Below are 13,122 nucleotides of genomic sequence, written 5' to 3'. Positions count from 1 at the left end.
ATACAGACAAGATGCATCGTGAAATTAGAAAATGCAAATGAACGAGTAGTAGTTTGGGGGAGGGTGCAACGAAAATGTCGTTAAATTCGCATCAGCGGCATTGGAGTATATAGTTGTAATATGAGGCTCGTTTGATCGGCAATAACATCGTTCATTTGTGTCACACGACAGCAGGGAGGAACTCTTGTCGTGCCTGTTTCCGTAGGGACTTTTCCGATATCATGCCGAATGTGAAGTGAGAGCGGAATATCGCGATGGACGTGTACTGTGTCCAAAGTTTCATAATTAAAGAGAGCCGATGACTGTGGCTATTTAAATAGGTGGGCGCTCCATACACTTTGCAGCAAATTCAATAAGGTGGTACAGTACGTGGGTGGGGTGGAGATATGTTTATTAGTATGAAAGGAAATGTTAGGCCAATCTACAGTCGGCTTGCTCTTAAAAAACAAAAAGATTGATAGTGAACGAATGAATGTATGAAGAATCGAGAGGTGCCTTTGGTCACTGTTCGCGTACTGTTCACTGGTTATATAAGTATTCACAGTTCGTTAAAAGACTTGAGACAAGAAAGTGCTATGTTGTGTATGGCCCAGTAAGGTTCTTAGCGTCTTACCAAGCGACCAAGGCGGAACCTGAGTATGTCACGAGAGGTTTTGCACCGCTGACAGTTCACGAGGAGGTGCAGTATGTCAGCCTCTTTTCTCCGTTGCAGGTAGAGCAGATGGAAGTGTCAAGGTGGCGCATTTAGAAGACGGAAGATGTCTGAGTGGTGGTGGTGATGATAACAGCTTGCATTTGTTGGCCTCGCAGCTGTGTGCATCGTCACGACTGCAGCTGAAGATGATGATGAGAGGATGATGATGACAAGAAGATGAGGGAGTGAAGTCGACAGGCTCGGCTTTAAGTGGTATTCATATGCAACAGTTGCGCTAAGCTAATGAGGGTGCGATTTTCGTGGATTAATTACAAACTCAATACAAATGCTTCCACACGCATGAATCCATTTATATTTTATCGATTTTCAAATTCTTGTGAAGTTCTACCGTCCTATCAAATAAATCAAACATTTCTAATTTTTTATTACTTGTCACTACAGTGCCCATTAGAAGTGTTGTAACGGATCACCTCCTGTGTGTCGCCCAAAATACCAAATACTGTTCTGCTACTTGACAAATTCTTCATCACTGTCATTGTGTATGGGTGACCTGTAGGAAAGTAGTATGTCGAATACAACAACCAAATGCTGGCCTTTGGGATTAGGGCGCTAAGTAATACCAGTAAAGGTAGAACGCGCACCAAAAAAGAGTATAGCGGCTTAGCTTCGGAGTTCGTTGAAGCTAAAAGCGAATATGTTTTTAAATACGCGTATATGACATGAAACGTTGTTCATTTATTAACTTTCGAAGAAGGAAGTTGGAATAGAACGTTTTGTGTTTTCGCAAACAAGTTTTCACGGAAATGTCCACTGAATGAATACGTCATAACCCACATCTGTAATTTGTTGTATAACTCAAGTTTAAGCGGTAAAACACTCCTAGCGTCGTCATCATGTATTTGCTGCTGTTGTTTATATGACTTGAGAATGTCCCGCACTATCGGCGCCATACATCCACCTCCCGAAAACGATGTTATCTGCAATAGTTCCTCTCTTGGCGATGATGTGCTATGGGAAAGGCTGGGTGAAGGCTTCTGGGGAAATAAGGTTCCTAACGTCACCTTATCGATCACTGTATAAGATGGGTATACATATGCATACCATGCAATGTTACCCACTGGGCGGTTTCCAACAACACGCATTGAAACTCTCGAATTTATTTATTTATGGTTGTACCTCAAAGGCCCTGCGGGCGTTACATGAGGGAGGGAAGGCAAAAAAGAAGAAAATCACATCAAAGCAACAAGACATTTACAGTGAGTACAATGAGAGCAATGTGCTACAATATGAGAAATCACAAGAAATGAACCTCGACGTTTACAAACCTAGGTATTGAGAAAGTGTACTCTTGAAGGATTCAAAATGTGTAATGGTGACCAGCGCCTGGGAATGTGGTGGATGAATAAGGTTTATGTGTCGAACAATGTTCATGTTCCTGTTAATAACGTTGTATAATGAAATGAATGGATACGGTTAAACCTGTCGAAACTGTCGTTACATTTCTGAGCGGTTCACAGGCCGTTATGGTGTATCGTTGCTGGAGGCGGGTGGTGACTGTACGTACCAATTTCTTATATTTTTTAAAATTTCAAATCACTTTTTGTTTAACCATTTTCCTGTTTCGGCCGACGTCAGAGGCAAATGTGGTCCGCAAAGCCCGTGAGGAACATCCGAGGGAAGCACCCAAGGAGAGCTGCGGACGCTAAGACTCGCACCCAAGTCACCACCCAGAACCACGGCCGTGCCAGAACAAAGTAAATCACGCAAAGGCACGCACGGGTAAAAAAAAACTGTGTACGGCGCCAACGGTTACACCAAAACGGTGTAACGCCAACTGAATGCGCGCAAAGTGCACTTTTCCTTTGTCTCAGCCTCTCGGTGTGACCCAATCTTCGGTCATGGTCAGTCTTTTGAATTCTGGTGCCGCTCAATACGCTCAAAGCAAAGCTCATATCGTTAGGTAACTACTCGAAATGCAGAAAGTGAACAAGAAACATGCCATTCAACACTCCGGAGCAGCCTGCAGCTGCGGAGACGACTTACACGCATATCTCCTAAATCGACACTGATGGCAAGGTCAGGAAATGCAGCACTCCATAAGACAGCCACCGCTGCTTTATGTTTTTCCCATCTTGTCAGAAGTGGTCTGAGCATCGCTCCACCTGGACGCTACCTCGCACCTTATTCGAAAATGATCAGGAAGAGCATTCAGATATATGACAGCTCCGTATTTATAGCAATGTGTGGTATATGCTTCCCTTCGTGGAGTTTAGAAATGATGCCAGCAGAAATCTCTTTTCAGACGCTGAAGCATATAGGAACTGATGTTGATGGTACAAGTCAACACTGTGCGCTGCGTTAATTCGACTTTGCACGGGTGTCATACTGTACAGTGAGTTCTGCTTATGCGACGTTCGCACTCCCGAGCATAGGGGCTTGCAGACTGTCGTGGATGTGTTGCGCGGATTGGTTGATGGATGCGAATCTATGTGATTACTTGCTTGACGCGTATACTTTGTGCGAGACGGATCATTAAGGTTTTGGTGGCGACAGGAACAGTGGCGTAGCCACGGGGGAGCTAGGGGGGGGGGGGCTCGAGATCCCCCCTACCTATCACCGACCGACCCACACAAATCGTGCAAATCCGAGGAGAACATAATATATGGGGGGGGGGGACCAGTGTGACGATCACGCAAGTTGTTGCAGTTCATTGCGTCAATCTAAGCAGCACTCTTGAATGGTTTTCAAAGTATGAGCTTATCAAAATACTTCCAATCTCGGGACACCACCTGGCTTGGTCATACTCATAACGCCCTATACATGTAACTGTATTGTGAATGTCCAAATCAACTATTTTCGTTCCTTATCCCTTTTTTTTTTCATCCACAGTTTGCAGTGTGCAAAGTATGTGTGTGTTGTCGGACACAGGATAAGCGGGGGGGGGGGGAGTTTTCGTATCAAGCCCCTTCTACCTTGGAGGTTTGGCTACGCCACAGGACAGGAAGCACTCTTCGATGAGTAGCAATATATACGAAATCTGGAGATTTTCTGCCTACGTCGTCAAAGCAACCCGTTAGATGACAATATATTATTATTATTATGTCGACGAGAAAAATGCTTAGTAACGAGGCACTCAATGACGTGTCGATTTTAGATACATTAAGAGCGTCCTCGCTTGAAGAGGAAGAAAGGCAGTAAATCCTCGGTACGGGACTAAGCTCACGACCTCTAATCTCGATCTGCTTGTGCTTCAAGGAGTGTAAATAACCAGGAACTGGACCCAGCGTTCATCACATAATACGGCTTCTGAGTGCGTGGATATTGAAGTCCACTGTCAGAAACGGCGGCGAGACTAAGGCCTAGAAACCTAGAAACGAGAATTGTACAGGTGGCTGGTAACGTCACATAACAAGTTGGACGCTCGCTGTTACATGCTTTTGATGCCAGCTGGGTTTAAAAGCAAATAAAAGCGGTACAAGGACAAGACCGCGGGCGAGCAGGTTCGTGAGGACAAAGGTATGGAAGAGAGAGAGAGAATGAGAACTAAAGACAAGAGAGAATCAACAAATAAAATGTTATTTTATGATTGCCACATGGACCCACCTTGACCTACAAATGCGAAAGCAGTTCAGATGTGACCTGTGGTCCATCTAATCTGGAACTCAAATCTGCATTGACAGGGTAAGCCAGGGTAAGGTTTGCTGCCTGCGCTCCACGTAGATCACTCAACGGTGTGTCGTTTCCTAACCGCTATTAACTTAATATTCCTGAAGCAACTGGCTGCCCCGGAACCGCCAGCAACACCTTTTTTTTTCTTCTCCTTTGGAACAAGCCCGCACTCTAGGAGAGAAAATCTGTCGTCGGCTAACCTTCGGAGGCAATTGAAACTTATACCAGCCAGCTTACCGGGCATTTTTTTTTTCTGTCGAGGCGACAATGTCACATTGTCATTTCGGTTACGTTGGGCTGTTCTCTCTCTGCGAAAGCTTCTACAACTTACGAGAAGGGCCGTTCGAACATTTATTCGTATACAAAATATATCAATAAATAAATCGTAAACATATATAAATCGTATTTAAGTGCGCATTATGTACGCGCATGACCGAAAGCGGAAATGATGCAGTTGTATACCGATGATCAGATGAACTGCACGCGCTGTGTCCTGCGTGCGCGATGTGTTTGCGCATATCACACGCTACGCTAGTATTTCCGGGGAAAAAATACGATCGAGTGATGATATTCACGTGCCGCTGGTATGGCGACGGCGTTAGCAAATGAAGGCAAGAAGGGGGCGTATGTCTATTCGAACAAAAAAGGAAAGGGCAGTCAAATGGTGCGGGGGCGCAAGGTCGACTTGCTATTGCAGGAAGGCACAAAGGCATACCGCACCAGCACTCAGGAACACGCACGGCATTCCAAGCGAAGCACTCTTAAAACAGAACTTGATCACATAACATGTTGAAGGGAAACCGTTGCGCAGAATGGTACATACCATTATCATTCCATCTGTGGTAGGCACGGAACGCACGCCGTTTTGTGACAGTTAACATAATATTAAGTGCAGAAATGTCACAACGTGCCTCCGTTTCCAACACATCACGGGGCAGAAAGATGTCATTCGGGATGATGGTTGGCTAGGAGAGTATTATGCGGTGAAGCTCTGCTCTTAGAGTGTGGGATACTCAGCAGCAAGTTTTACACCATCGTGTCTAATTACCGAGGAGCTTGCGCTCACAGCCTATTCTTGAATGCAGCTCCCAGTGAAGACAACTATTTTACAACATAGCTGGGAAGCGGATGTCTCAAATCCAATCAAGAGCGCGACAGAATTCCAAAGATAAGTTATCATGGTTAGTCGCGAACATCACTGCACTCTTCAAACAGGGGTGGTGGTGGCGATAGAACTGCTTGCACTAGTCGGTCACGCTTAGGCGGTCAACGTCACGACTATTGCAGGGTGGTATAGTGTGTCCTGGGCCGCCTTCACAGGGAACTGTGGCGACATTTGTCTTAAAGCGTCTGGAAAAAACCCAGGGAAAATACCCAGACAGCACAGCGGAACTTCACCCCATAATGCGCTCCCAGCCAACCATCATCCCGAATGACGTCGTCCTCTCCCTTGATTTGTCGAAAACGTGAGGCGTACGCCCTTTTGTGACACATATGCGGTTGCGTTAACTGCAAAGACGTTTCCCTCCAGTATTCAACAAATAAGTGGTTAAGAACGATATCATTCGGGATAACGAACAACTGCACTCTTAAAAATGAACTTCACCGCATAGCACGCTCCTAGCCAACCATAATCTCGAATGATATCGTTGTCTGTCCTGATTTGTTGAAAACGGGAGGCGTACGCCTTTTTTGTGACAATTATGATCCGCATAAGTGCCACAAAAAAGGCGAATGCCTCCCGTTTTAAACAAATCAGGGCAGATTACGATATCATTCGAGATTATGGTTGGCTAGGATCGGGCTATACGGTGAAGTTCATTTTTAAGAGTGTGGGAGCGTGCTATGTGGTGATGTCTTCTCCACATAACATTCTTGTCATACGGAGAAGTTCACTTTAGCGCTCACTTTCGAGTCAGCTTGCTAGGGTGCGCTGTGAGCTATTTTGTTTACTGAGCGTGACAAGTGTCACAAAGTCTGGATATAGCGTATTGTTACTATGGCGCGCTTTGTATGTGACTCTAAATGCTGACTTCGTTCATAGCCTGGAGCGCGCTGTGTTTTTTTTCGTTGTCCGGGCTCTTGTGTGTGAAATGAGCAACCAGTCGGTCGAGTTCGCGAAAGCATGCTTGCACTGCAAACTCAACGTCACAACACCTACCCACCAGTTCCATTCACATAACATTGTAGAACCTGAGGCAATGGAACATAGGACGAACACAATACAACGTCCAGTTGCATGCCCGCTGCAGTCATGTCGGTTCCAAGCCTTTTCATCAACTGTCATTCTTTAATCGCCACATTCATATTTTGCGTTATAATACGAACACACAATACTTGAAAACAAAATCAGTATCCTAGTACTACATGAGAGAACCTTGATACTGAAGTATAGTATCATACGCGATAGTAATATTTGGGTGCATGGCGCTAGTGACATCAGTGATGCGATATCGTCTTTTTACGGGCCTTTACATATTCGTAGACCCGTGTTCTCTGAGACAGAGACAGCGCACGTCTATTCGGTCTTGGAAGATTATTAGTCAATGAGAGTATTCTACACTCACAAAGAAAGCAACACATGTCAGTTGTGCATCACATCCACTTTCCTAAGAGGGGGATAAGCAATATGCATGGAGCCTGAAAGACGGCGGCTGACGAAAACTCAGCAAGCGCCGGTGGCACACCTTTCTCGACCTCCCACACCTCTCTAATTGCCGGTCAGGTGTACACTACGCCGACATCGCGCTCTCGTCCACATATTCCAAGGCCTCGTTCATGAAGACACCGACACGCATTCACTCTGGCCTGTTCTCTCTTACATTTTCTATCAGAAATCTTCTTCCTGTCTTTCGGATCATTGCTTGGGCACCTGTGAGACTTATACAGGGTGTCCGGTGAGAAAGTGTAATTAAATTTCTAAAAATAGGTTTAACTTCAGAAAATTATGAAACTACACTCTTAGAAATGAACTTCACCACATAGCACGCTCCTAGCCAACCATCATCCCGAATGACAACGTTCTCGCCCCTGATTTGTTGAAAACGGGAGGAGGAGCCTATTTTGTGCGTTATGCACGGCACAAAATAGGCTCCTCCTCCCGTTTTCAACAAATCAGAGGCGAGAACGTTGTCATTCGGGATGATGGTTGGCTAGGAGCGTGCTATGTGGTGAAGTTCATTTTTAAGAGTGTACTTGGAACACACACACACACAGACTTTTACCACACATTCAGGCCATTTGCATTCGCGTCACACATTAATTCAGCTAAATTTGCTAACTGAACTCGAAAATTAGCCAAGCAAAGGTAACGTTTTTCTTGATGAATTAAGAAGCCAATGGCCATAGCACACTATTCCAACCGAAATCACAGGTTTTTTCAGAAGATTTGTACAAAAATTTGACAGCCGCAAAACCGTCCCCGTGCGAGGTGCGCTTGCCGATATTTACGTTTGCGGAACTTTCGTTCCATCCAAATACCCTCCCTCCTATGCGAACAAGGACATAATCACGCCTCCCGCCCTTATCAACGTGCATACCGTCAGTCCCCAGCCACTGATAACGTCGGTTACCGCTATAATGCCCTCGATCGGGTGTGGCTGTTTCCACTTTCTCTCGATAAAGGCAGAGCCAGCATTTACGCAAACACAAATTTCATGGAGCACGCCTCGCCAAGTGACGGTTTTACGGCTGTGAAATTTTTCTACAAATCTTCTGAAAAAACCTGTGATTTCGGTTGGAATAGTGTGCTGTGGCCATTGGCTTCCGAATTCATCAAGAAAAACGTTACCTTTGCTTAACTAATTTTCGAGTTCAATTAGCAAAATTAGCTTAATTAATCTGTGACGCGAATGCAAACGGCCTGAATCTGTGGCAAAGGCTGTGTGTGTGTATTCCAAGTAGTTTCATAATTTTCTGAAGTTAAACCTATTTTTAGAAATTTAATGACACTTTCTCATCGGACACCCTGTATACGTGCTGTGGTTCTGTAATTGTTCGTTCAGCCTCTGGAATTTACCAATTTAGGTTACACGAAGCCGTGCGAGAATTTTTCCGTCTAATTTGAACCACCGCTTTCAAAAACTCCGAAGACTACAACCGCACAATACTGTGGAAAAAAAGTGCAGGTATACTGGATCTTACAGAACGCCGCCCGAATGACGCTCAGTTAACCATGTACAATACGATGGAGCAAAATACTACATCAACGTTATGAAACGATAGTGTACATCGACTGTCTACAACGTCCTATTTCCGGTTTATGTGCTGTTGTGTCCATGTTGCCGTCTCGGCTGCACACGCGCACGTCTGCAGATCGCACGCTCCTATACGCACATGTACCTATTATAAAACTTCTGCGAATGCGGAGTAGCAGGTCCCCATAGCTGCGACCAACCACCTCCGTGTGTATTGTCCATTACACATCCCCCCGCCCCGCTCCCACACGTATACGCTATTGGCCAAGTAAATCACGAGATAATCATGCACTCTTTTACGCGTTGTCCCTTAGCATGATATCAGTTTTCAAGCTCCATAAGGACTGTCTCGATTCCATGATAATGACAAATTTCGAGTGCGGTCGATGCTCTGCCTTTAGTTTAGTGCGGTCAAAATTTCGCATTTCAGGAAGACAAAAAAAATTATTGTCTGAAAATGTGCCACAGTTTATGTCGCAACTGTCCACAATGGTGGCTGTGCCTGTACGTGCGGCTTCGAAGGACAAAGATCTTGTAAAAGGCTCGACAGCTCCTTGTTACACTCTTATAACGGTCTCCTCTAATTGAAGTTATATATATATATATACTGCGTTTTTACCTCTAAAAGTAAAAGGTATAGAATAACCTCTAGCTGGCATAATCGAGCATTGATACGGCATTGCACAGCGTCGCGTAATACCGGGATGTGTTTGGCTGTCAAGATCGAAAGTACGCCGAAAATACACTGAAATTAATTCGCAAATTTGTTCTTTCTCTGCGCTGTGTACGCGGTAATGTTTGTGGACAGATGTTTATGAAATAGGGTGTGACTATTTCGTCTCGCGGCAGAAACCTGAAATTTACACTGTGCTTACACTGTGCAAACAGGACCGTCATAAGCGTTGCCTGTTTAGGAATAACGGTTTCTTTACGGGTTACATCGAGCGCATTGTGATCGTGTAACTTCTGCGGGTGGTCATGACGCTGTCTATAACCTCTGGCACCAGTGAGTTTCGTCTAAGCACGTTACCGATTATGTAACCTCTACAGCAGGAGTTATCTGTTCTCAGAGGTATCGTGAGAAGTGACCGTTTTAAGAGCGTACCTTTTTCTTTTAGACGTAACAACGTATACACATATTTTACCCCCATTAGAAGTGACCGTTTTAAGAGTGTAGGGTAGCCTGCCAATGATCAGCAGCAGCAGGCATACCCGGGTAGTAATGTGATTACTGTAATGAAATTACAGTAATGAATTACCTTTTCTGGTAATTTGTAATGTAATGCATTACTTTTGACATTATGTAATTTGTAATGTAATTTAATTACATTTTGGGCAGTAATTTTAATGGCATTACTCATTACGGTTTACAAAAGAATCGAGTGTGTGTTCTGTGTTGGCCCTTGGCAGAAAGAGAGTTGCCGACTGGCGAGTTAAAAGAATTCCAAACGCCCACTATGAACGGTGACGGCACGCAATCGGCACATAATAAAATATGTCTTGTTTTTACAACGTAGTGTTGTCTGACAATGAATTTCCACATCCTCAACATCGTTACGATTAAACTCGCAGTAATGACTTTGTAATGTCATTACTTTTTCGTAGTAATTGTTATTAATTTCATTACATTTCAATTGCAATAATGAGTAATATAATTTAATTACATTCTAGATTACTTAATGATTATTAATGAAGACTACTTGAACACCCCAATAAAATGATACCAGCAGTGATAAACTGAACGTCTTCAATCCTTCTGAACTTTTCAATGGTCGACGCTTACGAGAAGTAGATTTGCATATATACTTCGGTCACAGAAAGGAAAGCTTGGTTGTAGCCCCACCACAACCAAAAATAAATAATTCTACTCCGATTTATTATTATTTTTTGTTGTGGTGGTGGGGTATTTGTTTCCACACACATGATCCCAGATGAAATCCCCACACGTAGATTTTATCATTTGCTGTCTTGCCGTTTCGGAGATGGTGAAGGCGAAATTGCATGTTCACAGATACACCAGTACAAGCACACACTTTCAAATGCATCAATCGCAAGGACGTTGCTGAGTAACCAAGAACGTACCTCATCTCCACAGCTGCTGAAAGCAGTACGCTGAAATTAATTTGACACCGTGTAGCTTGGACTGACGCCCTACAACATCCTATAATGCCGTGCGGAACAAGGACGCTTACGCAACACCACCACACACAATGTTTCAGCTTGCCGTATTTGGCCTCACATTAGTGAGCATTGTCGTCACCTGCGCGTTGACGATGATGATGAACATGATCATGATTATGTTGATGATAACGATGACAAAGGGCTTGAGCGGGAACTATAACAACAAACGATTATGATGAATGGGGAAATTCGCCACCTAAGTTATGGGGTCCTAGCCCAATATCGACGGGACTGTGTGAGATTGAACATGACAATGAGGTTACGATGGATGAGAGATGTTAGTAAGCTGCATCAGTACCATCGGTGATACGTTCAAGGACCCCGTCAATGTTAGGAAAGCACGACAGGCACAGAATGTGGAGAGGTGCACTAAAGGACAAAGGAGAACGGCGTCTTGCAGGAAATCCAAGAAAGTCTGCAGGGCGCGGCGGTGTTGCAGGATGATGGGCCACGATGCGAGGACTGTTTCCAATGCGAACGGAGTGGAGTGGCAGCCACGTGCTTCATGCGGTTACGTAGCGTTTCTCGTGGATTCCTGAACAGGACACAGCGGGTACTAAGCTCTGAGCATTTGTGTGCCCTCTACACCTGATACATTTCTTTGCTTCCTTCGTTGAATCTTTCTGGAAGCGTCTCGTATGGGGTTTCTAGGAAACAGGCTAAATTTTCAGCGGTACCAGAAGATTAGGCAGAACTTTCTAAGGTACTGGGCCGTTTTCGTTTCCCCTTCCACGAGAAATGTTGGCGTTGGGGAGAATATGGGGGTGGCCAAAGCATACGCTGACCTGGCCACTGCACACAGTTAGGATGAGAAGGTGCCGCAACTGGAATGCTGGATGCAGGAATGCTCTTTGATGGCTTTTAGAAATGACATGAGAGTGCGGAGCAGAGCTTGTCTCGCCCATGGTCAGTTCTCCACAATGCCAGCACTTTCTTAATGACGAAAGAGCGATTGCTCAATTTCTCCGACGACCACACTCTAAAAACAGAGCTTCACCGCATAGCATGCTGTGCGCCAACCATTTAGGGTTATCGTCCCTGATTCGAGGAGAGAGGGGGGCGTACGCCTTTTTGGGCAATTTGGATATATGGTAATTGCCACAAAAAGACGTACGCCTTCCTCTCTCCTCGAATCAAAAGAGATAACTCTATATCATTCGCGGCAATGATTGGCGCACAGCATGCTATGCGGTGAAGTTCTGTTTTCAGAGTGCAAGATCTAGGGCACTCCAGATGAGCCCTGGACTTGCTCTGAAACACTCGCATCTCAGTCGCATGTGCTCCGATCATTTCCACGACAACAGATACATTACACACAGACAGGACAGGAGGCCTTCGCAACGCTTGAAGAGGAAGAAGGGAAGTAATTCCTCGGTACGAGGCTAAGCTCACGAGTTCTATCTCAACATCACAGTGCTGAAATTAGGATTCCTTCATCATCTTCACATAATGTTCCACGGGCAATGGGGTAGGGTACCGCACCGCCGCGGTCAAACACCCCATCTCATCGTCAGCATCTATTGTTGTTGTGAAATTAGCAGCGTATCTAAAACAAATACGACTCCGTAGCAAGGCCCGCTGCGCGTAGTTACACTTGCATCTGCTTAGCGCATGAATTCAGTGCAGTTCAAAGATAATTTCGTTATCCTAGTGTAAACGGAACGTCAAAGCAGTAATAAAGGTGTAACATAACTCACGGGAGAGTACATCGGTGTTACGAACACGCGAGAAGATAAAATGTTCTACCTGAATAAGGTCCCGCTTCCTCACTATTCAATATTCTTCTTTAAGGTACACAAAAAAGCGTAAAGGAGAACTTTATCCACTTTCGACGTCACCGGTACGTTGGTGGAACAGGCTTTACCATCAACAGATAAATAGAAATAACGAGCATGCTCAACCAACGACATGCTCGCGCGCATATACACCGACAGCCAGCTAAAACGCATAAAAGAGCCCAAATGAGAGTCCAGAGCACGTTCAGTATTCGTGGGAAGAAACCAGGTGTTTCCTGAACAGCGTTCCGCCTCCTTATGTTCTATATTACCGCGCAGATCAACTGCTCCGGGTCCCGGTGCCCAGCTACATCATCTAGAGTTTACGGCAAGACTCCTGAGGATAGAAAATGTTATTAACATTGGAATACCCTTTGTTGGGAGCAGAAATATGTGGAGTGCTCGCAAGCATGCTGCCAGCGCTATTCAATAGAGGCAGATAAATTGTGTAGCATTTTATGTGCATGTTATGTGTGAATACCTTTATGATCACGCGCGTAGCCATACTCTGCGAAGCTGTTTCGAATGTGCGCTACGCTGGTGTTAACTTCATATAAAGTGGATGTTTGCTGTAACTTATTTCTTTATTTCAGCTGTTTATTTTGGCTTACAGGTACTGAATTTCTTGAAAGAAACGGGCGAGGGA

The 13,122-nt window shown here is 44.8% G+C and overlaps 1 long non-coding RNA gene across 2 annotated transcripts in view; it reads right to left on the bottom strand.

The window, feature by feature from the left end:
- Positions 1-10,770, bottom strand: part of LOC135383802 (uncharacterized) — a 47,094-nt gene extending 36,324 nt beyond the window's left edge. For both annotated transcript variants that reach the window (XR_010420074.1, XR_010420075.1), the window contains exon 1: positions 10,603-10,770. This is a non-coding gene — a long non-coding RNA (uncharacterized LOC135383802). The remainder of the gene's footprint in view (positions 1-10,602) is intronic.
- Between the last annotated feature and the right edge of the window lie 2,352 nt (positions 10,771-13,122).

Source organism: Ornithodoros turicata, chromosome 2 (assembly GCF_037126465.1).
Source record: "Ornithodoros turicata isolate Travis chromosome 2, ASM3712646v1, whole genome shotgun sequence".
NCBI classification, from domain to species: Eukaryota; Metazoa; Arthropoda; class Arachnida; order Ixodida; family Argasidae; genus Ornithodoros; species Ornithodoros turicata.
This window is presented reverse-complemented; position numbering and strand designations above follow the sequence as displayed.